Source organism: Corvus hawaiiensis, chromosome 8 (genome assembly GCF_020740725.1).
Source record: "Corvus hawaiiensis isolate bCorHaw1 chromosome 8, bCorHaw1.pri.cur, whole genome shotgun sequence".
Lineage (NCBI taxonomy): Eukaryota > Metazoa > Chordata > Aves > Passeriformes > Corvidae > Corvus > Corvus hawaiiensis.
This window is the reverse complement of record NC_063220.1, coordinates 25,947,899-25,970,255: the sequence shown is the minus strand read 5'-3', so window position 1 is coordinate 25,970,255 and position 22,357 is coordinate 25,947,899. Positions and strand designations below refer to the sequence as shown.

The following is a 22,357-nucleotide window of genomic DNA, read 5'->3' as shown; positions in this document are numbered from 1 at the left end:
TTCCTAAAACTTTTTAAAATTAAGATTTCAGAATTATACCACATGAAGTCACACTGAGTGCTGCATAAGTTACCACAAGATTTAAAATGGCCAAAACCAACTATTTAAAAGGAAAGTAGTCTGTTGTACTAGTTACTGTAGGTAGCCATGACCAAGATGCCAAGCATATTAATGCAACCCGGTTTTCCTAAAAAAAACACAAAACAAAACAAAACAAAACAAAAACCAAAACAAGAATAACACATCAAAAAAAATGCCATAACTCATATCTGTTCTTTAACTTTGGAATTTGGTCATAATTTGGACTTTAAAAGGACTAGAAAGTTCTCAAAATCATCATGGCAAACAAAAAGCAAATTGAAGGATGCTAAGTCTTGGCCAGCCCAGAAGGGATTCACCCAGTAGCACAAGGTTCCTGACCCTCTAATATCCTGCATGGCCCTAAGGCTCTGTACAGTGGAGAACACTTTATGGTCAAACAGACTGCTCTGGAGTTTTAGCAGAAAGTCTTCAGAAAGTGCTGAGGGTGCAAGTTCCTTTAGTTAGAGGCTTAACACACAGGCAGATGTGGATTGATTCTTCAAGGAAATGGGAACAACCCTCTCTTCCCTTAGGTCCCTGTTCAAAATGCCAGATCATGACAGCTTTCCAAAGTATACACTGACACCATTTCTCTTCTAAAAGATACACTTATCTATATGAAAGTGCAAAATATTACATAAGGTTTATTTGAGGAGAAGAGACAGGGTCTCTGTCCAGTTACCCATTTTGTAGCACAAGACTCTGACCGCACTTTCTCTAGTAAAAACAGCAACAACAGCACAAGATAACAGTAAATTGAACTCTACCTGTATAAAACATGTATTTAAAAGATTATAAATGTAATGGGGTTTTTTTTGTCTTGGTGTTGCAAATCAAATCACTGAGAACAGTTTCATATCTATTTTTCTCATTTTCCAATAGAAGGAAAGACAGATTTCTGTTTTAGTGAAATTATGCCTACCTTTACATACATGCATAGAAATAATATAAACCCTTAGAAGTTCATTCTACTATTCCTTTGTGCCTTGACTTCCATGACCTTAAAGAGCAGGAATCAGAGCCCAGGAGAGAAAGACAAGAGAAACTTTAAGTGCCTAAAGGAGATAACCAAAAGTAGGTTACCAACTGTTTTTAATTTATGCGTATTATGAGATGAGCTGACAGTCATATATGTCTCCTATTATCAATGGCTAGGCAGTTTCTCTTTTGAGTTATCATGGTCAGTTCAGCTACTCAGAGTCTATTTCTGTTTGTTTGGGCTGGGGAGCATTCTGTATTTTAGCTCAGAGAAATTCGTCTTCCTTGGAATTTCTCTGAAGCAGCATATATGAAGGAAACTGTTTCTAACTTCCTGTTAGAAGCTTCCTGTTTCTAACTCACAGCAGCTCAGAGCAATTCGACACAGCTGTCTCAGTTTTGTTAGCAGATACAGCAGCATTTAACTAAAACTAAGAGCTCAGTGAATACAAGCAAGGCCACACAAAGTGGTGGTTGAAGCAGGGCAATAGTTGTGGAGCAGGCTCACCACTCAATAACTGGAAGAGAAAACTTCGAAAAATTTGCTATTTATCCCATAGATTCTGACAAAAAAATTAATGAGATAATGGCCTTTTATTCCATTACACTTTCTACACTGAAACACCGGTCAGTTAACACCTGGGACAAACTGGTTTGACTGATCCAGGTAAACAGAAGTCAGGTAAATCAATGCTCTATCAACCTGCAATCATCATTTTTATAGCTCCAATATTTCTAAGCTAAGCCAGACCTTTTCAGCCCTCCTATATCACAGCTCGTGTAAACTAGGCACAGCTGGTCTCTCCACCAATAAATCAACCACAGAAGTAACAAAATACATACAACTAAGGCACAGACAGGACAAAAGATGGTGATTGAAAGAGAAACCATGCAGTGAACCTAAGAAGTCAATTTAGAGTGTCTTGACATATTTCATCAACATGTACTGAGGAAGTGCTCCCGTGGGGAAGGTGGTTTTGTCTTAAGTTTTTTATACTGATTCTGCTGCAAATGCTTTGCATAAGGCATCTCTGAATGAGAGGGATGTCTGCTGTATTAAAAAGCTGCAATTCCTCTAACTAATGATCCTGGAGACTGTAAGAAATGAAGTCCTAGAGCAGAGTTGTAGGGGTGTGGACATACAAGATGTTGACTTGTGCAGCCAATGCAGTCCCCAGCCACACTGGAAGGCTAGGTCTCCTGAAGGAGCCCCACAACTTGTGAGGGTATCACAGAAACAGCCTAAAGTGATAGAGACTCCCTCTATAATACCATTTGTCCCCCCTATGTAATAGTAACTACTTAAATATTATTTTGTAGGGAATTTTATCTGCACTCTGCTGACCACAATCCTGGCTCTGTTGGGATCTATTGTAGAGGTGTTGTATGCACTTGTTTCAGAGGCTGCTGTATGTCTACATGGAAAAGATGCTTTATGTCAAATCAAATTAAGCAAAAAATTGCCTGTCTGAAACAAAGCATACATAGCTTTCCATGCCACTGGCCAGAAACCAAGAGAAAAGCACAAGTTAAAAGTACCTGAAACTGGCTCAGTAGAGTCTTCCAAGAAGCTAAGAGGGTACTGCCTTTGGTGAATCTAGTTTATTTTGCATGCCTAACACAATAATTCTTAACAAGATTCCACAGATTAGAGGATATGAAATTAAGCAGTCTACACTGAAGTACAACATTAGACATTAAGCTGACAGTCCTCAATACCCACCGCCTAAGATGCTGGTGGGAAACAGTGTCAGAGTAGTAAGACATTCACAGGAAGAGGCCACAGATTAAGTCCTTTGAACCTTGTTAATTATATTAAGGAAACACTGGTTGTCACCTGCTGACATCTTGTTCTGTAGAAGACTGGAAACAAGAATGCCTGCTCTGTCAGAACTGATTTCCAAGTCACTGGGGACTTAAAGAATTTTAAGTAGACAGAGAATGACAAGAGGCTATAGCACAAACCAACTGGAACCACATTGTCAGAGCGTGAAGTTAAGAGTAATAGCTTATTCAAAGCTATTAAACAAAAAACCTCAAATCACAACCCAGAAGTAACCTTAATGCACCCACTGCCTTCAACATCTTCCATTTTGGATTTCAAAGATTTAACCTTCCTTAAGTGTCTCACAGACCCCAAATTTGCGGCTGTTAGCTTAGGAGCCTTGATCTACAATACTAATCAAACTATTTTTGCTGGATGTTTTCAGATGAAGTTGTTTTGCTCTGTGCACTCATTGTGAATCTAATCCAATCTTTTCAAATACATCCTGAAATGCCATTGTACCTGTGTCAGCAATACACCTATCCCCTTCAAACTTCCTGTGATTACCCATAAGAGAGAACTCCTGGAAATAGTTTTCCCTCCAGGAAATGATTGAAATAAGACTGAAAAGAAGTTTTTATTGATTATTGCCATAAGAAACCTGCAGTGACTTCATAAAGATGACTCAGAACTTAACTTAAGCAGAGTGACTTAATGTCACTACACAATCCTACATGAGTCGGAATTCTAAATGTCTCCACTATGTGATCACACTAAAGATTTGTCCTCTGAGCTTCTTTTTGTTTGTACTTCCAACTTCCTTCTTGAACTTTGAGGTACACATTTTCTCGTCTACGTTTTATTGTACTTCTCTGTGTAATTTCTCTTTCTGCTAATGAGCCTTTTGCAACCAAGTGTTCAAGTGCCTCCCTAAAGACTGTATAATACAGACATAAAACCACAAGGGCTGGCACGAGGCACAGTGAAGGCACCTGAACTAAAGACATGCATCACTGCACAGAAGCAGTGAACGTTCTTCAGCAGGACACCCCCAGGGCAGGACAAGCTCAGTCCTTGTCGATGTCTTGTCCAACAGCCACCTTTCCAGCACAAATGTTGAGTGAAACATCAGGACTGACTTGAGATGTCTTAACTGTATAGGGCTCACCAGCACCTGTTGCCTGAGGAAATTAGGGTCCCAGGCCCACACTGTTTTTAGACTTGGGTACTGAGCGCTACAGACTGGCTGCAAGTCACAGCACAGAGTGGCACACAGAGTGGCCCAGAGCCACTGTTGATAGAGCCCACAGGAGTGGCCTCATTGCTCCAAGCTGTGCAATGAACCTGGGAAGGTTGTTTTGCTGCCACCCATGACCCAGTACAAATCAGCAAGCAGCCTGCAATCTCCTTAGTCAGCATCTAAAGCCAGTCTCGGGTGTTAGAGCTTGCAACATTTGGGACAGGACTCTTGATCGAGTTTAAAGGCAAAGGCAACAGTGTAAGTTTCTTTCCCAAGTTGAATGTGCCACCCGTCCAATATTTTTTGCCCTGCACAGTGTGAAAATACTGACTCCACAGCTAGTAGTAGAAGCTGCACTGGGCTTCAGTGAATAAACGCAGCGATTTTGTCACCAGCCAGTTTAGCTCAGAGCCTGGCTGAGCTGCTCAGTCTCTCCAGTAAGTGAGTGGACATGCTCTGAAACACAGGATCTGGCAGTGACAGTTTTCCCTTTTGCACATCAACTGCTTCACTGCTTTTGCATAAGGGTGATCTAAAGCTTAGCAAAGACTTGTAGCTGGAATATTGCACACGTATTAGAATTAAGGCAATGCTCTCCATTTGCAGAAAGCAATTCACTAGCTACTGGCTCAACATCCTATGGCTAACAATAGGCACTTAAACCGTCAGATACCAAAAAGCAGAGCTATGGTGCCTTAGCAGGCATGGAATATTTCTCATTTACATAGTTGCTGCAGCAAAAGTACTTCAACTACTTCCTATCTAGACATCAGACAAAAAGTTCACTACAAGTATCAGAATAACACAGTTTGCTTTTGTTGCTCCAGTGCAAAATAAGTATATGATTTATCTTTCTGTAATACAGATACAGTGTTGTTCATGGAAATAACTCGTGTCTGTTTCTCTTAGTGTTGCATGAACATTAACCACATGCTCTCCATTATCATTATTATTATTATTATTATTCATCTCAAAAGGGAGCCAGTGAAAAACACATTTGCTATTAGACACCCCAGAGATGGACTGTGATATAAAGTGAGTTGCCCAGAGTCACTAGCTGAACTCAGAATCAGTACATACAGACCAGGACCACAGTATTTGACAGGCAGGAAGAGATAAAGGAAAGTTTTCCCTGTCTGCTGGAAGTTGGTAGGGACCCCCAGGTAAGCTTAGTTGTGTACATTCCTCATTCCCTGCAATGTACAGTCATCACCAAACACCCACTGTCTGACCTGGTTGAAAGTCAGTTACCAGGCTGCTTCATCTTGAGTCAGTTTGATGTTTTCTTATTAAACCTCCAACCGCTGAAAATCAGAAATGCGTAATTCACTCTGATCGTGCAGGTGTTACTCAGACTTCTAGGCCTGTGGATGAACCCACAATAGTCTTTGGAGAACTGCAATCACATTACTGCGTTGCTGCTCTGGATCACTAGTCTAATAAAATGCATTTCTCAAGACAGAAACAGGCAAGCAGGAACATTTTCACAATCAAGGGAAACAGCCAACATGGTCAATGACAGACCCTGGAACATAAAGTTATTCAATGCTATCACTTGCATAAAGCCACTAAGATGAAGAAAAATAAAACTGGATCCTGGTCCATATGCCAGGAGAAATTCCTTTGCTTAGATTCTTATTCAAGGCTCACACTTTCCAGCCTAGCATTCCAAAGTCCTACAACCCAACATGTACTATACAACTCAGTCCATTTCCCCTGGAAGACTAGGTGTAACAACTTACTTAAGATGCTCTTCCAGTGTTTCCAGGCATTCTGCAAGCTCATTTCTGTGACACATACAGCATATTTGCCACTCCAGAGATACTATCACAAGCTCTAATGACATACATGTGTGCATTAGGATCTCATGAGCCAAGTCAATGCCACCACTTGTTTACTGTGATGGGATCTTCTAACTACAGCAAAGCTTGCCTCAGGCTTATGGTGAGCAAATTTGTATGCACGTAACTAACCGTGATAAGTTTGCCTTTTCAAGAGTTCAAGTAGCTTTTGGACAATGCTCTCAGGCACATGATGTCACTCTTAGTGATGGTCTGTTCCGGGCTAAGAGTTTGATTTGATGATCCTTGTGGGTTCCTTCCAATTCAGGATAGTCTATGATCCTATGATGTGTATATATATATATAACTGTATTGGAATTGAGGTGTTAAGAAAACGGTAAATAAGCATTAGATTTATTGTTTAGTAAATAAAAGACTGTTTACAGATTGTTATCAACATTAACACAAAGCATAGGAGAAGTGTTATAATATTAAACCCAAACCCTTCATTGATAAAAGGTTGATTTTTTGCAAATAGCAGTAGACTTCAAAAAAATGTGGGGACCCTCACAACTATTTCACAGAGCTTTCAAATATTTTTTTATCAGGCTAGCATTGATCAGTAGTACCTTTAATATCTTTTTTCCTGACAGATGTCAGCATTCCTTCCCCTCTGCACACTTTTACTCCTCCACTCCCTCAGAAGTGATAAGAACCTTCTGCACTTTGATAATATTTAGTTCAAATGAAAAATCACCTTGTAATAAAGCATGTGTAAGCCAGATTTAAAAAAAAATCAATTAATCAAAGAGGATTTTTATTAGTCAATGATGTAACTAATTAAAACCATTGATTGATAAACATAACACAAAGTTATCTTACTCCTAACCCAGCAAAATGGTCTGCCTGCTGCACATGCAGATAGTATGGGATGACCTGCTTACAGATAAGTCTGCAACTGCTGACCAATCTACTTTTACTTAGTGGTAGTATTTCCCCAGCTCAGCAGTTCTGACAGATCACAGCTTTGAGTCTGAGACATTTGTGAACCATCTCTTTGTTAGTCACAAATAGCAAAGTGCACATCGATAAATCACACCCTTTGTCTCTTTCTTTTCCCTCCCCCCACACAGTTGCTGCTTTTTCTTGTGAAACCAGCCCAGGCTGAACACTATTAACCTGGAAGAAATTCTAAAGAACAGATCCTGTGCAATAGAAAATGACCTCAAATAATTAACATTTTTGAAGTGGTTTTTACCTGAATTGTGTCCAAGGTACACAAATCATCATTCAACTTTCCTCTTCCTGGCAGTGCACTTAGACATAGCCAGCCTTAAAATTATGACATCACCATCCCGTGATCCTTCATTATAAGTAATTAAAGCAGTAATATGGCTTCTCTCATGTACTAGTCATCAAGCAGACCCACTCATGAAATCTCAGGCATAGTGCACCTGAGGTGAAACAAAAGAGCACAGGACTCAATGTTTTTGGTGAACTGCCGGTACCTTTGTGTGAATTTATTGCTGCTGAGAGAGTAGTGCATGTTAACATGCAGGGAGACTAAATTCTGCTATTAATCCATAAGACAGGCACTGCAGAGGTAATAATAGGTTTCCTATTCACGTACAGTATCAAGGCCATAGCAAGGAAGGAAGGGAGGACTTAGTTTAGTCTGTGCCTCTTCAGATTTTTGCCTTTCTCATAAACACACTGGCAAAGCTATCAACATTAATGTCTGGATAATATGTTCAGTGACAGGGACAGTACCCAACAGGAACTCTGTTAGACACTCAAACACCTTTCTGCAAAGACTAATGATGATGAAAACTTTCTTATGCTTTGATCCAAAATCAGCAAGCTAAATCAGCTGCCAAGAGCAGTTTACCCATTTACCCATGTAGGCATTAGAGGGTTTCAAGCTGTTACTGCATGAATTCCAGACTGATATTTTAACTCATTAAAAAGTTTCAAAATACACACTGCTATTTTCTACATAACAAACAATAAAACGTTTGTCTTCCATGGGCAATTACAACACAATGTATTTTATTCACATCCCACTTGATGATCTCTTCTATGCTTTTTTCTTTAATAGATTCTGCAAAATATGGTCCAATTTAGGGGACTACTTGGGAAGCCCCATTCCAGACTTAGTTGCTTCCACATAGAAAGCAGTTGACAGTCTCCATTAGGGCTGTTCTGTGTATCTCTTTTTTCTGTCCCATTCTGGATTCCACTGTCCTGGCATAATCAATTTATGCTGCTGAGCTTAGTTAGGTGACTATTGTGCAAAGACCAAAAATTTTTTGCAAGTATATCAACCTGCACTGATTGTGCAATAAGTGTGATATACATGCAACAAAAAAAGGCATCTAGGAAAGGAGAAGAGCACTTACAAAGAATTCTTCTTTATCTATATTTTTGCTTGCGACAAATTCTGGATTACAACTACGTATATTTATTGCTTCCAGAGTTTACTAGATTGAATGATGCTCACTATTCAAGAAATCTGGGAGGACTGGCTATTTAGAACCTGATAATCTAGAATAACACCTTCATTTCTTTGGCTGTGGTGATTCAAACTACCTGCTCACCCACCCCACACCTACTTTTGTCTTTCAAGCCACTTTTCTGCCTCCACCCATTCTGAATCCACACGATGGCACTACATCACACCTATGTCAAAAAAAAGCCAAGAAACCAGAGCTTAGAGTTGAACATATAAAAGAGGAGAAGCCTTGCCAAAACAAGATGTCAGTTAGAATCAACCTTGCATTACTAAGTATAAATCTTCTTTTTAACCTTGTCTCCAGCTGGGCAATGCAAATAGAGGCAAATCTGAGAGTGCAGGGAGGATCCAGAAGATGTGGTCATGGTTCTGCAGGTATGATCAACTTTGACAAGATCCATGGAATGATAGAATCTAGGAAACCCTGTTCCATTTCATCTGGAAACAATGAAAAGAAGAAGGAAAAAAAAAGATAGAAACCATTTCATACAGTGAGAAATGATGAAGTGCATACTGACTTTCTCATCAGTCTTTTTAGATAGGTAATACATGATTCCTTCCACACTCATTCTTCTACAAAGGTTACACAGTCGATCCTCAGTTCCAGAGAAAGATCAGACATGACTGTCATTCCAATATTTGTCTTACTAGTTCTTGAAAAAAAAAAAAATTACAGAGTCTGTCCAGGCTTCTGTTCCAATGTTTCATCTCCTCCATATTAAAGAGAGGATGTTTTTCCTCATACCAAATGTAAATTTTCCTTGCTGCAATTTAATCCATCTTGCTTTACCAACTGTATTACCACCTATCTGCAGTGTACAAAACATATAGTTTTTCTGTCTTTTAATCTACATTCCAGTGATTAGGAGATCTGTCATTGTATTAACTTTATTTTACGGATAAGCAAGCCCAAAGAAAATTTACTACAGTATTTTAAGAGTAGAGAGAGAAGTGTTATAAGAAGAGCAAGCAAACAAACTGCCTTGTCAGCTGGTTTTCATATTATTTTAAAAAATAATCTTCACAAAAAACAACACACATAAACCTCCCCCAGCCCCTTCTAGGACAGTATCACAGGAATTATACTAACTGCAAAGATAATTAGTTATATCTAATATAGAATTCAGGATACAATAGTGGGATCTTTTAAGACCAGGTGTTATTAGTCACCATTCAGTCTCATCATCGAGTATTCAGAAAAGTGTATTTCCATGCCTGGCTGTATTTCACTACTACCTGCAAGAAAAGGTTGGCTAAAGAGCATTTTATATCTCTAACCAAAAGTATAAATTATTTTCCTTCTGCCTTTATACAAAAATTATCATCTTTTCCCTCCTGTCATTATCATCTCTCAATTAATCCTACACAAAGGGCTACTTAATCAGTTAATTCTTCTATTTATTTAATCTGTTTACCAAGAAAAAATTTTCATTAAAAAATGAGTACTGCCGGTCTAAAGTGTGATCATCTCTGTAAGATTAATGTGTAATGTATATTCAGTTGTTATGAAATTTATAGATAATATTCCTAAAATATACATTTTGTAATTAGAATTCTAATCCATTTTCTCTCTGTGTGAAGAACATTAATAAAAAAAGGGTTTATATTTCTTTGTTTGAATGAACATTCAGTTACAATTCTGGTTTATTTGTTCAGACTGCTGACATTTTCATGGTCTTTTATTAAAGACCTGATTAACCTGCAGAAAGAGCACGATGTTTGTACAGAGCTTATGTTCTCTAAGCCCACTTCACACCCACATATTGCCTTCTGCTAGGGGAGCACTGGTAATGTCAGCATCCCCTATCATATGACAACACCTTCAGAGGACTGACCCCTCTGCCAATGCAGTGGGATTAAAGCCAGGAACCAGAATATGTGTAACACTGGAGTGCTCACCTGAGCCTTTGGCCAGCAGAAGTGCTGCTCCTGCCCCCTGGGCATGGAGAAAATACCTGGCCATACTGCTCTGCTAACTCCTTTACCCACATTGCCGCCCACTGGCATCCACTTGCCATAATAATCAACTTTCTCACAGTAGGTTTATTATTTCTAGACAAAAGTATTGGCTTAAAATAACTGAGGCCCTGTGTATCTGACTCGCTTAGATATGCTGAGGATATTATTCTTCACAAGCTGATCACTCTTTCCCTGGTTTAAGAGTCTTGGAAAGTTAAAGCACTGCCTGCGCTGACATGGGGAAAATTAATACGACTAAGAAAATTTACCTATGAGCATTTTAAAGTAAACTATCTGAAAGGTTTTGTATTAAATAATAAAAAACTCCCAGTGATATCTAAGATATTTAATGAAACCAAATTTTTCACGGCCTCAGTATCTGTTTCCCTGTTACCTGCTGACTCGGGTTGTGACGTTTATAAAAAACCAGCAGATCAGAAATGCCACTTTTATGTATCAAACAGTTGAAGATTCTACATCTGAAGGGAATTTATTAACATTAAAAAGTATCATGAGGTCCACACTAGAGATGCAAAATAGTAACAGTTTATAAAACATAAGATATGATCCTACTAAAGTCATTATCAACTAATTTAAGATACGACATTGTGACACTAAGGGAAATAAAGTAATTGTGAGAGGATGTGATGGGTAGAAAGGATCCAGAGTTATGTAATTACTGAGTCAAAGATAATTGCAAACCTGAACTGATCAAGCTTTTTCTGAACAACTTTTCAATTTATTGATCTGTTTTGCACAGGCTGAACCACTACAAATATCTCACAATTTTAAAAAGTTCTCACAGTCAAGCGTTTCATTTTTCTGGACTGTCTGCATACTGTCTGCTTTTCCTTTGTGTATGATGCTTATATTATTTCCCAACTTCCTATATTTTCTGAAAAAAATGAAGCTCACTACATTCTCAACACCAAAGAAAAATTTGCAGATGCAAAAAATATTTACCTAGGTTTATGTTTCTCTGTGCATCTTCTCTCAGGGCTTCCATGCACACACACAAGATTGAATATTCAGTAACTTAGCCAGGTATACAAGGAAGCCATGACTTGCATACCTTGTGCAAGACTTTCCTGTGTTAGGAATCTCTGCTGAATGCAATAAAATCTCTGTGAAAATCTCTCTTACTCAATGGGAATATAAACATGAAATTCTGCTTGTACATCTATGCCGACCCTTTCAGGTACACTGCAAATTCACACTCCACTAAACTGGCTCCTCTTTGACTCAGGTAAATTGACATTCTGCCTCTGCTCTTGCCAGAGAGCTGTAGGTTCTACTAAAGGGCCTGCCAAATCTGTGCAGCCAAAGGCTCCATGTGACACAAACATATGACTTGGAGGGTGATATTTTCATGCATTTTCTGTCTCTCTCTCCATTTCCTCCTTCAACTCCTTGCCTTGTATTTCCTCTGTGTCCATGAGTGCTTCAGCTCAGCCTGCTTCCTGAATGTAGCAGTCCCAGGAGACTGGAGACAGCATTTTCCAACCAGCAAGGTACATATTGACAATCTGAACCTCCAGAGTGTTCTGAGTGTGAAGATCATACACATAGAAAATATCAGGGTAGAAGAAGGTTTGTCTTTCAGGATCAGCAGGATAGCAACCTGTAATACCATGCAATTTTTTACAGACTAGCAAATGTTGGAGTTGTTTGGAGACTAATTTTTAAAGGTATTGTAAGGGTTTTCAACTTACAGTGAATATATACACCTAACTACATTTCAAAAGCTGGTGCCTAGATCTTCAAGAGTATGCAACACAAAAAAAAAAGTTAGTGACCATTACATACCATTTTTTTAAAGCTTTAACCTAGAAAATGCTAGATGTAAGATAAATCAGATATTAAACCAGAGCTAAATTTGATCTTAGCCAAAAGGGCATTTTCCTGTGTTCAGTTTTGAGTAACATCTATATCAGATTGGCACTCATAGCCCAAACAATGACCTTTTTAAAATTCATTTTTAACATTTGGTTTTATATAAGCGGGAGAAAACTTTGGCCCAGATGCTGCCTTTAAAGGAGTGCATTTGTACTACAGAAGGGAGGAAGATGGGAGGAACACCTCACAAGACCATAGCAGTTATTCCAAAGAAAACAGAGTATCTATGTTATTTAAAAGGTATAAAAGTCTCTCTAGGATATCAAAAGCAAGTTCTGTTCACAGAGAATTAACCTTAAAGAAACAGCTGGATGAAAAATAGGACATCATGGTATGTTGCATAAATGTAGAATTTGGGATAAAAACGTAGTTTATAATAGAGTTATTTACAGAAAATGCTTCTATTTTTATTACGGAAAGAACGTGTGTTCCTAGTCCTGGCTGGCAACTGAAAAGTATAGAAATAGCAGAGTAGCTATCACTGATGTCTAGAATAGGGCAGAATATTTTGTGGCATGTTGAAAATGCTTTTCTTGCCCAGCTGGTTTTAAATGATACCAGCTACAAAGTCCTCTGGACTTTAATCATTCCAGCAAAGGAGAGAGGGTTGGAAGAGCTTAATACCTAACTCTTAGTCTGGTTGCTCTCTGTTCTAAAGATGCAGGGAAATGGCTGTTTCAATCTGGTAACTTTTCATTTCTGAATTCTGCCTCTCAGAGCAACAGAACAACAGCATTGTTCAGCTCAGTCACGAAATGAAACTTTAAGAAATGCAATAGCAGATCTTGGAGGGTGAATATTAAAGCTACCATCTTCTCTGTTCAGCCAGAGCTGCAGTCAAACATATGAGTTCTGCTGACAGTGCCTTCATGCTGGCTCTAAGTGTCAGCAAGCAAAATAACGGAATAAATATCTGCAGGCTTGTCATGTACTAATATCCTTTTGATAATGCAGACTGTTAATCCTAACCCAGGTAAAGAGAAGAAAAGAAATTGGGTTCTTATCTTAAAGAGTCCACATTGGCCAGATGAACACTTCAAGGTCATTCAGTATCGCTATAAACAAAACAGATGTATCGGCTCTATTATGCTGTTAAAATCCCATCTGACTGACAGCGTTTTCACCAAACACAACCAATTTATTTTTGTTTAAAGCTTTAATTAAGTATAGATTGGAGTGAAGTAATTAATAACTTTAAAATACACTGACCCACAGAGAGCAAATACCTCAATCAGGTGAAGCCTGGGGAAAGGAAATGCACGAACTAAAATAAAACAATTCTCTCCCCTCAGTCTCTCCTAGTAAATCAAAGAAAGGAATTTTTATATTAATTGGCAATGAGTCTATGTCTAGTCTGACTGCTGACACAGTTAGTCATAATAATAAAAAACATGTCTGTGGGAAGTGAAAATGCAGTTTGAATGTTAATAATGTCTTCATTTTCTGTTCTGATTGATTAGTTTGAATAAAATTCAAGCAGCAATGTCCCAATAAGATTTCTTATCTTGGGAAAATCACAAAAATCAAGTAACATGAGTTAGTAATGCATATAAGTGACTGCCTGTATAGGGAGTTCCATTTCAGAGACAGTTCTCAAAAAAACATAATGATGATTAAGTGGGAAATCATTGCAGAACAAGTTTCAAATTCTGAGTACTTTTCCATCCCTCACTGCTTACATTTACCACAGGTAGAATTTGCTTAGTGAACACAGTATGGAAAACACTACTTAGAACAATGTGGATGGTAAAAGTAAAATTACTTGCCGTGTCCCACAAAATTTAAGTATTCAGACCACATTTTAAAAGAATAAACAGATAGTATACTGTTACTCTTTTCCAAAAACCAACCCTCAAAACCTCAAGAGAATAAGCATAATGTTAAATGTCTCCAAAATCTGACTCAGCTTGCTGATACATACAAAAGCCAATGTTCGTGAACCAAGCCTGTGTATTGGGTTTGCATTTCATTGTAATACTTTTACACCACATCTTTTAAATATGTTTAACGTATTTATGTGTTCATTTTCCAAACTGCTAAGGAGATATTCTGTTATTAAAAGGAGTATTTTTAATCTTCTGGCATTGGAACCCCCAATTTCAATGTTTTTGTCATATGTTAAATGTGAATGACTGCTCATTTGCAGGGCATTAGACTTACACTTGTATGTTTGTTAAAGACCTCACAGGTCATTTGATTTCTTATTAATACAGAATAAAAAGAGCTTAACATCCTCCATAACCCATGAATAATTCCAGTTACATTACCTGAGTCATTGTTCCCAGATAACAAATATCTTCAAATGCTGAAGCTCAAGAGGTAAAATAAATCATTGGCTATTTACTGTTTATTCTTGTCTATATGAAGAAGTAGCTCTTCAAAAGATAACTGCATCTGAGAGACATGTACCAGAAGGTTTGGGAAGAGGAACTGAACATGTAAACTTTGGAAATTTCATTTCCTAGTCAAAAGGGAAGTAGATGCCCCAAAATGATAGCATTGATACCTTAAAACTATGAAATTCAAACACTTTGCACTTTCTAAGGATTAAATAATACTGAATATACAAACCTAATAGATGAAAAATCTGGAAGAAAAAATCTTTAGAAGTGGAAAAACAAAAGGATGGCAGGCAGCAATATGCAGAAAAAGCCCTATTTCCCACACAGGAGAAGAGGAATAAAGAGGGGAGCAATCCCTGTTGTGAAAGATATAAAAACTCACAGTTTATTTACATTTTCCTTTGCTGCAGTCAGTCCTGGAAATCAGATTCACATATTTTGCCCACCCCCTCTCTTGGGACTGAGCATCAACAGCACACTGCTGTGTACTCAGAATGTTGAATTATGACCTACTGCAGAAACAGTACCTTTGGCATCACAGCTTCATAAATTGCAAATTGATATCCATGAAGTAGAGTTTTTCCAAATGTGTCCAGAGGAGATTTTGAATTAAACAAAAATGATGGTCAAAAATGATCCCTGATTTCCCTTGGAAATATACACCCTATTTTCTGAGTGTTTCATGTTAATAAGCACTTAAGATGCATCAGAGAACAGTCTTTTCACTTATTTGGATGGATACTGTAGTATATTAGATGAAGAACAGGGCTTTATTCACACAGCAGTTACTTTTCACTAAGACAGACTGTTTTGGGAACAAGCTAATGGTCCTCACTGGTGAGCAGCTCCTTCACAGTTCCTTTAGTTCAGCAACAGAGTAATGATTTAGTTCCAGCATCCTCCCTGAGATAAATGGAGGACTGGCCTCTCTGCCAGTTCTTCAAATCAACATCACATAACATTACTCTCAGAAGGACAGAAAAGAAACAAATCACTGTAGTCACAGAGGGCAGAGATGTGACAAATAAAAAACCCCCATCAGACTGAGAGTGGAGAATGTTGAAAGTCACATTTAGATTTACACTTCCCACTGCAGGAGAGAAAAGTGCAGAAAACAATCACAGTACACAGTAGCAATATTGTGGTTCACTGACATTGAAAAGATCAGCAAAGCACAAGGAACTGGATCTTCAAGCCAATGTACCACAGCATTGCTGCGGTTGGGCAAATGGAGTTATGTAGTTTTGCCACTGGCTAAGAAGTTTTCCTTGGAGCTGAATGCTTCAGTTTTAGGAAAAAGTATACAGTGCCATTAGCTAAGACCAGTGAGGGAAATATAAGCACTGAAATTCAGGCAGCTAGCTGAAAAAAGTATATTTTGAGGCAAGAGAAGTTAGACATTTCCCATTTTCCATGCTAACAGGGACACCGTGAGCAAAAATATTCATACAACTTTATTAGAAGCAGAAATAATAAATTACTTTAAAATTCTCTTAAATTGCTTAATTCAGATTCCCAAAAGAAAGTGATATAAAGGGTTCCAAACACATTGCAAAAAACATCTTGCTGATTTGAGTGCCTTTTTCAACCATACCAGCTCTTTCAGATCCTGGTAAGTCCATGATTTTAAAAACACTTATAATAAACCAAATATTACAGTAAGGAATTCAACTTATTAAAGTTTGGATAGACTTTCAAGTATCCAGCAAAGACAGAAGGGCAACAGGAACAGTTTGTTTCTTCCTGACTGTCACGCAGGATTAATGTGTGTGACTCAGAAGTATCACAGTGTTGGAAAGACACAGCTGAAATTGTAGCTGGCCATTTTGTAAAGTGTAAAGGTCTTATGGTGAATTGTTCTGAACAATAAATTTAAAAAACCAAAACCAAACAGAAACAACAAACCAGCCCAACAGATAAACAAAACCAGCCCAAAACCTCCAGCATCTTGAGTTGGGGCTTGCAAAAAAAAACCTACTCTGGACAAAGCACAGCTTTTGGGTGACATTTGGGAGACATTAGGCTGGAAAGATTGGAGCCTTTAGTGCTCTCTGAGGTCTTGGGGCAGTAAGCAACCTGCAAAGATTGAGAAAGATGCCAAGATGTGTCCCTGGATCTGATCTCATGCATCTTACACCACCATAGCTTTTTTTTCTTTTGTATTCTAAAGACTGCTTGCTAAAAGATTTTTTTTTCTGGGTCCAGATCAATGTATGAAATCATGCAATCTTTAGAAAGTTAAAATTATCTAAAAATGAGATATTAAGCTGTTCTGAACATTTAAATGAGAGTAGCTGGAATTGCTTATGTTGCAATGAAGTGTCAATTTTCATTATGTTTTTAATTAAAATGACATTCAGTTCCACTTTTTTCCCACTACTGAGATATTCATAGTTATAAAATGTAGAAATAGGTAAACAGCAAAAACATTTAGCTGTTACATTTTCATAAAAGTGAACACATTTACTTTTTCTGCTTATAATTCATCTAGTTAACAGTCAGAAGGTTCTGCTGGGATGTACTTCTCCAGGAATCAAAGCAAGATGCATACTCCTGAGATCACTGCTTCCCATACTTACACTGTTTGTTTTTTGACTCTAATTTGAATATTTTTTCCTCGATTTTCTAGCTATGCATTTTAAACTTAAATGTTGACGTTACCAGAATGTCCAGGACTTCCTTCAATGAAAATTAATTCTTGGCATTATAAGCAGTGATTGATTTCTCATCTGATTTTGCCAGTGGACTCGAGGAGTATGAAAGCAAGGGCAGGGAAAGAGCAATTGCCCACGTAACAACACACAGGCACTCCAAGTTACAGACAAGGGGGCAGCAGCCGTGAGAACCCTAAGAGCTTTCTGAAGGCAATTTCTAGCAGCTAGTTGAGGGACCAGTGGTTATTTTAACAACTGGTTTGACTGACCCAGACAGTCTCCAGCATTACATTCATCCTTGGTACACATAGTAAAAGACAGGAAAACTCAGTAAGAAAACTATCAGACGCTCCCCAAAAATGAGAAACCAGGAGTTTGGCAGACCATTAATTATACCTTTGAGACACAGGAGCGAGGACAAATGGTCACTTGAAGTTCTCCAAAGGGTTGCCCAAGAACTTCCTTTAAGCTAGCCTTCCCAGCAAACCTAGAAATTTAACAGAAGTATTTGTCTTTTACATCTGGAATTACTATTTCAGCCCCACTCAGTGCTTGGAAAGTCTGAAGGCTAGATCATTGTCACTACTCCATTTTAGAAAGCTGAATGAATAGCCAGGTACGCAATGAATTATTTTCTTGAGGAATAAGGAGTAGGTACTTAAAACTCTTACACCTCACCACATCCTTTCTTTAGTATAACCAATAACTTATTCATGCCTTCACCACTCATAAGTATAATGCAGTTATCCAGGACACATGCCAATATAATCCTTGTAGCATACACTTAAAAAGCTATGATTCACAAAATACTTCAAATCTTTTACACTGAAATATTTACAACATGTGAAATACTTCTTTGTATACAGACATTTAAATTCTACACAGTTATAAAAAACCCTATTATTCTCTTAATACACCCTGTGGAAATGAAGCCTTTCTAAACATGTCAGTTTTGTAGTGGTGGAAGGCTGCATTTCACACCAATAGGCCACATCAGTTCCATGCCTTTTTCTCTGAAGCAGTTATTGCTAAGAATTAGTTTGCAAAGTATTTGAACACAGTAAATTACTCAAGCAGGCACTTGTCAACATGCATTAACACCCTTTACAGCTCTGTTTATAAAAGGCATTTCCCCACTCTCCCTCCACAGCATTTGTATTGAAGTTCATTGTTCTATAAGTTGTATTGATGTTGCTGTGCAAAGTTCAGACTTAGCAAAGCTGCTTATCTGCATACTGCAATACTCTAAGTAGCTGCCTATTGATTTTTCCTTCTCCTTTAAAACCATCATGCCTTCTTCCAAGATTTTCCTTAAACAGCCAGTGTAAAGGACTGGAAGACAGTACATGGTATTTCAAAGAAACGCGTAAAGTCTTAAGACTAGTTAACTCTCCATCAAGAGAAACACATTTCCTTGTGTTTCATGAAAAGTATAAAATAAATTAATTATCTTAAATTAAATTCCCTTTATTCATTAAAGAAATAAAAATTCAGAAGGACACTGTGAATTAATATATCATGTTATAATCAATATCACATTAAAATAGTTGATTTTTTTTCACATTTAAGGAACTTCTAGAACTATAGTAGCCTTAGTACAATTTCTGGGCATAAGCATTTTAAGAGGCACATATTAGAGCCATTCAATTATGAAGACAGACAGCAGTATTTTTAGCAAGACCTTTCTAGGAAGTCATTTAAGATATATTACACATAGGTGCCCAGAGTCCTGTCATATATCTTGAGCATGGACAATATGTCTGCAAGAATGCTGTAGTTTCATGACAATTTCTCAAATTCTATTCAGGGGTTTAATAATCTCCCCATTTTTAAAGGATATCAGCTATTTTGGCCTTCAGAGTCCTGTCATTTTCTTAAAAAGTTAATTTAAAAAAATGGCAGCACAGCTCTTAGCAGAGAGAAGACTTTAGAATTATTCTTTCTTTTATGGTCCTCTCAATACTGATCAAAAAGCCATGAACGTGTGGATGGAAGAACTCCAGGCTTTATGGCTTCTGCTAATTCTATAGGCAGGCAGTTCTCCAACACATGGCATTAGCCTGCTGTCTTCTTTTGGTTAGCAGACAGCTGCTCGTGGTTTCATAGCTTATGGTACATTTATTACTTTCTCATGGACTAGGCACCTTTTTACAGTATAAGATCAGTGCTGTGTTTGGTCAACTTTCTGGAAGTTTTTAATCTAGCTGCCAAAATCCTAATCTTGAGCACCACAAGGTGACTTGTTCTGTCCAAAAAAAAGACCAGTGGTGAACATTACTAGCGTTTTGTTCCATTTTAAGTAGGCAAAATTCATCTTCTTCTGGTGACAGCATGACTCATTCATGATTGGTCTTTTGGCCAGTTGCTCATGTCTGCTTTTGAAAAAGAACTGTACAAATTGTTTGTAATGAAATCCAAACCTGCTGACAGGTTTTATTATGAAAGCTCCATTTGGGCCCTTTAAAAACTTTCTCCGTGATCCTAGGCTGAGTGACTGTGAGCAGATTTATGATTTCAGATTGAAATTATGCTGAACGCAGAGGTTTTGTATCATTTAACGTGGAACCAAGCAAATCTTAGCAATTTGGGATGAATTTTATTATGTACTCTTCCCACAGTTCAAATATGAAAGTCAAAGAAAAGCCAGGCAGAGTAAAAAGGGACAAGAGATCACATGAATCTCTGAAGGCAAAGTGGTGGTGTTGTTGACAAACGAATGGAAAGATTTACAAAGCTGCAATGTTCAAGAGTGGCCAATACTCTGTAGTTCACCATTTTCACAGCATTTACTCTTGATTTTGGTTAGAGGGTATTTTTGCTCATTATCTGTTCATCTGCTTCAAATAACCAAAATACTCACTGCATTCTTCTTGTTATTGATGTGATGCTTTTTGCTTAAGTGCAGCATGCTTACAGCCTACGCAAGCACACAGAAGGATATTACTATTTCACATGGCTACAGACCATTAAAGCTGTACTTTTCTCAGGAAAGATGATGGCCCCCTTCACCACTGATACATAACCAGCAATGGAATTAAAAAGCCTGATGCAGGAGATGAGATTTTTGAAGGCAGAAAGAAAATGTAGTGATCACACAGCGCAGAGGCAAACACTGAAGAGAAAGGATATGGGGCATAAAATGCAGGAGGAGTCAGAAGACAGCCATAAAGAAAGTCAGAAAAATTCTGGGAGTCTACCTGGGTGGTGAGGATGCTCAAAAATGGTGACTCTAAAGAGACAAATACTGCTAGAAAAGGCATACTAGAGAGCTCAAATAGTTTGAACTTGGCTTCACTTCAGAGGAGTCTGGCAAGAAGTTGCATAGTATGCACACATTGTGTCATTTACTTCATCTTGGAAGGTATTACTGTGACCAAGGTCCTAATCTGCTACCTAATGAGATGCTAACCCTCATGAATGAGCAGTGATTTCAAATATTTTCTGATTCTTACTAATAGTCACTGCACTGATTCTAGACTTTTTCTTAGCTATGATCTAGTCTTCTGCTGGTATAGCTACATAAATATACTTTTTTGAAGTGGGGGCAATGTATTATTCCTTTCCAATCAAACAGCAACTAATGAACCCAATAAAGAAACCTTTAAAGGAGTTGTTTTCTCTATAAGCTCCTCCAGTGGTTTAGAGTAAAAAAAATGGAATCTGTAAACACGTCTAACAGAAAACATTTTGATTTGTTCACAAAATGTCTCAACATTATTATGCATCGTGTAAACAAAGATAAATCAAACTTTTCTTAGCTACTTCTCTCTTCTGCTGGCTAGGTCCAATAATACATTTCCCACCATTGTTTCATTACCCAGATCATGTTCAGTTTGATAAAGACATCTCAGATGACTACTACTGAGAAAAGAACATTAATAATAAAGTAATAACAATATAATTCTTGTTACTGACCAAAGGACAGCACTGAGACTATTTTTAAATGCTAATTTGTTAGACTTGTGATGGATTAGCTTGTTGTCTGTGAACTGCCCAGTGTCCCAGGTTCAGACATGTTTCTCTAATTAAAAAGTGAATATGAAAGTCAAACATTCTGCATTTGACAAGAGGGGATGATTTTTTGTTAGCTTCTTATTAATATTGAGAGAAACCATATGGAGATCAGACTTCTGATTGAGAAGCATTTCATTTTCATTTCCTAGACAAACCACAGTTCAGTCTGGAAGTGATGCAAGTGGTGCTAGTTTTCAAGTTGAACATTAGCAGGAAGAAGGAAAGGAAAAAATAAAACCGACAAAAACTTTAAACACAGCCCTGAAGGAATCTTCCAATTATGATATGTTCATAAAAATCAACACATCATTCAACAATAATAGATAAAATTTCTGGCTAAACATAGTATTTTCTACTATATTTCCCCATAACTACCAACTCACATGACGCTGCTTCAGATTTAAAAGTACTTACCAGATATTTCTTTCACAAGGAGGAGTCCTTGATTTCACATGTACTCAGCTAGGGCAGCCTAAATAATCCCCTCAGTGAGAAGAACCAGGACATGGGTCCATGACAAGCAATATCTACTGCAGAAATTACAGAAAATAAAGGCAATGGAGGAAGGCATCAGCATCCACGCCAGGCTATTTGTATTGACTGGAAAACCAAAAGGTGAATTCTTCAAAAAGAACAACAGGTATTCTGTGCAGTAGTGACAGAGAACCAACTCTGATTTTAGATGTGGGTCTGCTGCAACATGAGAATTAAACAAACTCTTGGTGGGGGAAGGGGGAAGAAGAATTTTATTAATTCAGATAAACTATACTGACGGAGAAAGCAAATCTGATTTGATTGTGACACAAACACCCACTTTTAGCTGTAGACATAAGGTAAAAAATAATTAGAAATGGGCATTATTACAAAAATAGATCTTCTATGTAATTTATTCATAGTTCATCATTCTGTACTACTGAACATGCTGTGCTATTTTCTCCCTCTCATCTCCACCTTTTGATTAATAAACTTCCAAAAAGTCTGTGTGTCATTATCTCAATGATATTCTCAACTTCTAATTACTCTGACCATTTCTGAAATTAAGATATAGCTCCTACACTGTTTTGACTATTTTTTTTTTTTTTCAAACTACCACATAATGAATCCTTTTATGATTACCTTACACAAGAAACTATTG

At 37.7% G+C, this 22,357-nt stretch overlaps 1 protein-coding gene across 2 annotated transcripts in view; it reads right to left on the bottom strand.

Annotated features, from left to right (window-relative positions):
• RET (ret proto-oncogene) overlaps positions 1-22,357 on the bottom strand; it is a 130,372-nt gene that overhangs the window by 83,702 nt on the left and 24,313 nt on the right. The window lies entirely within an intron of this gene.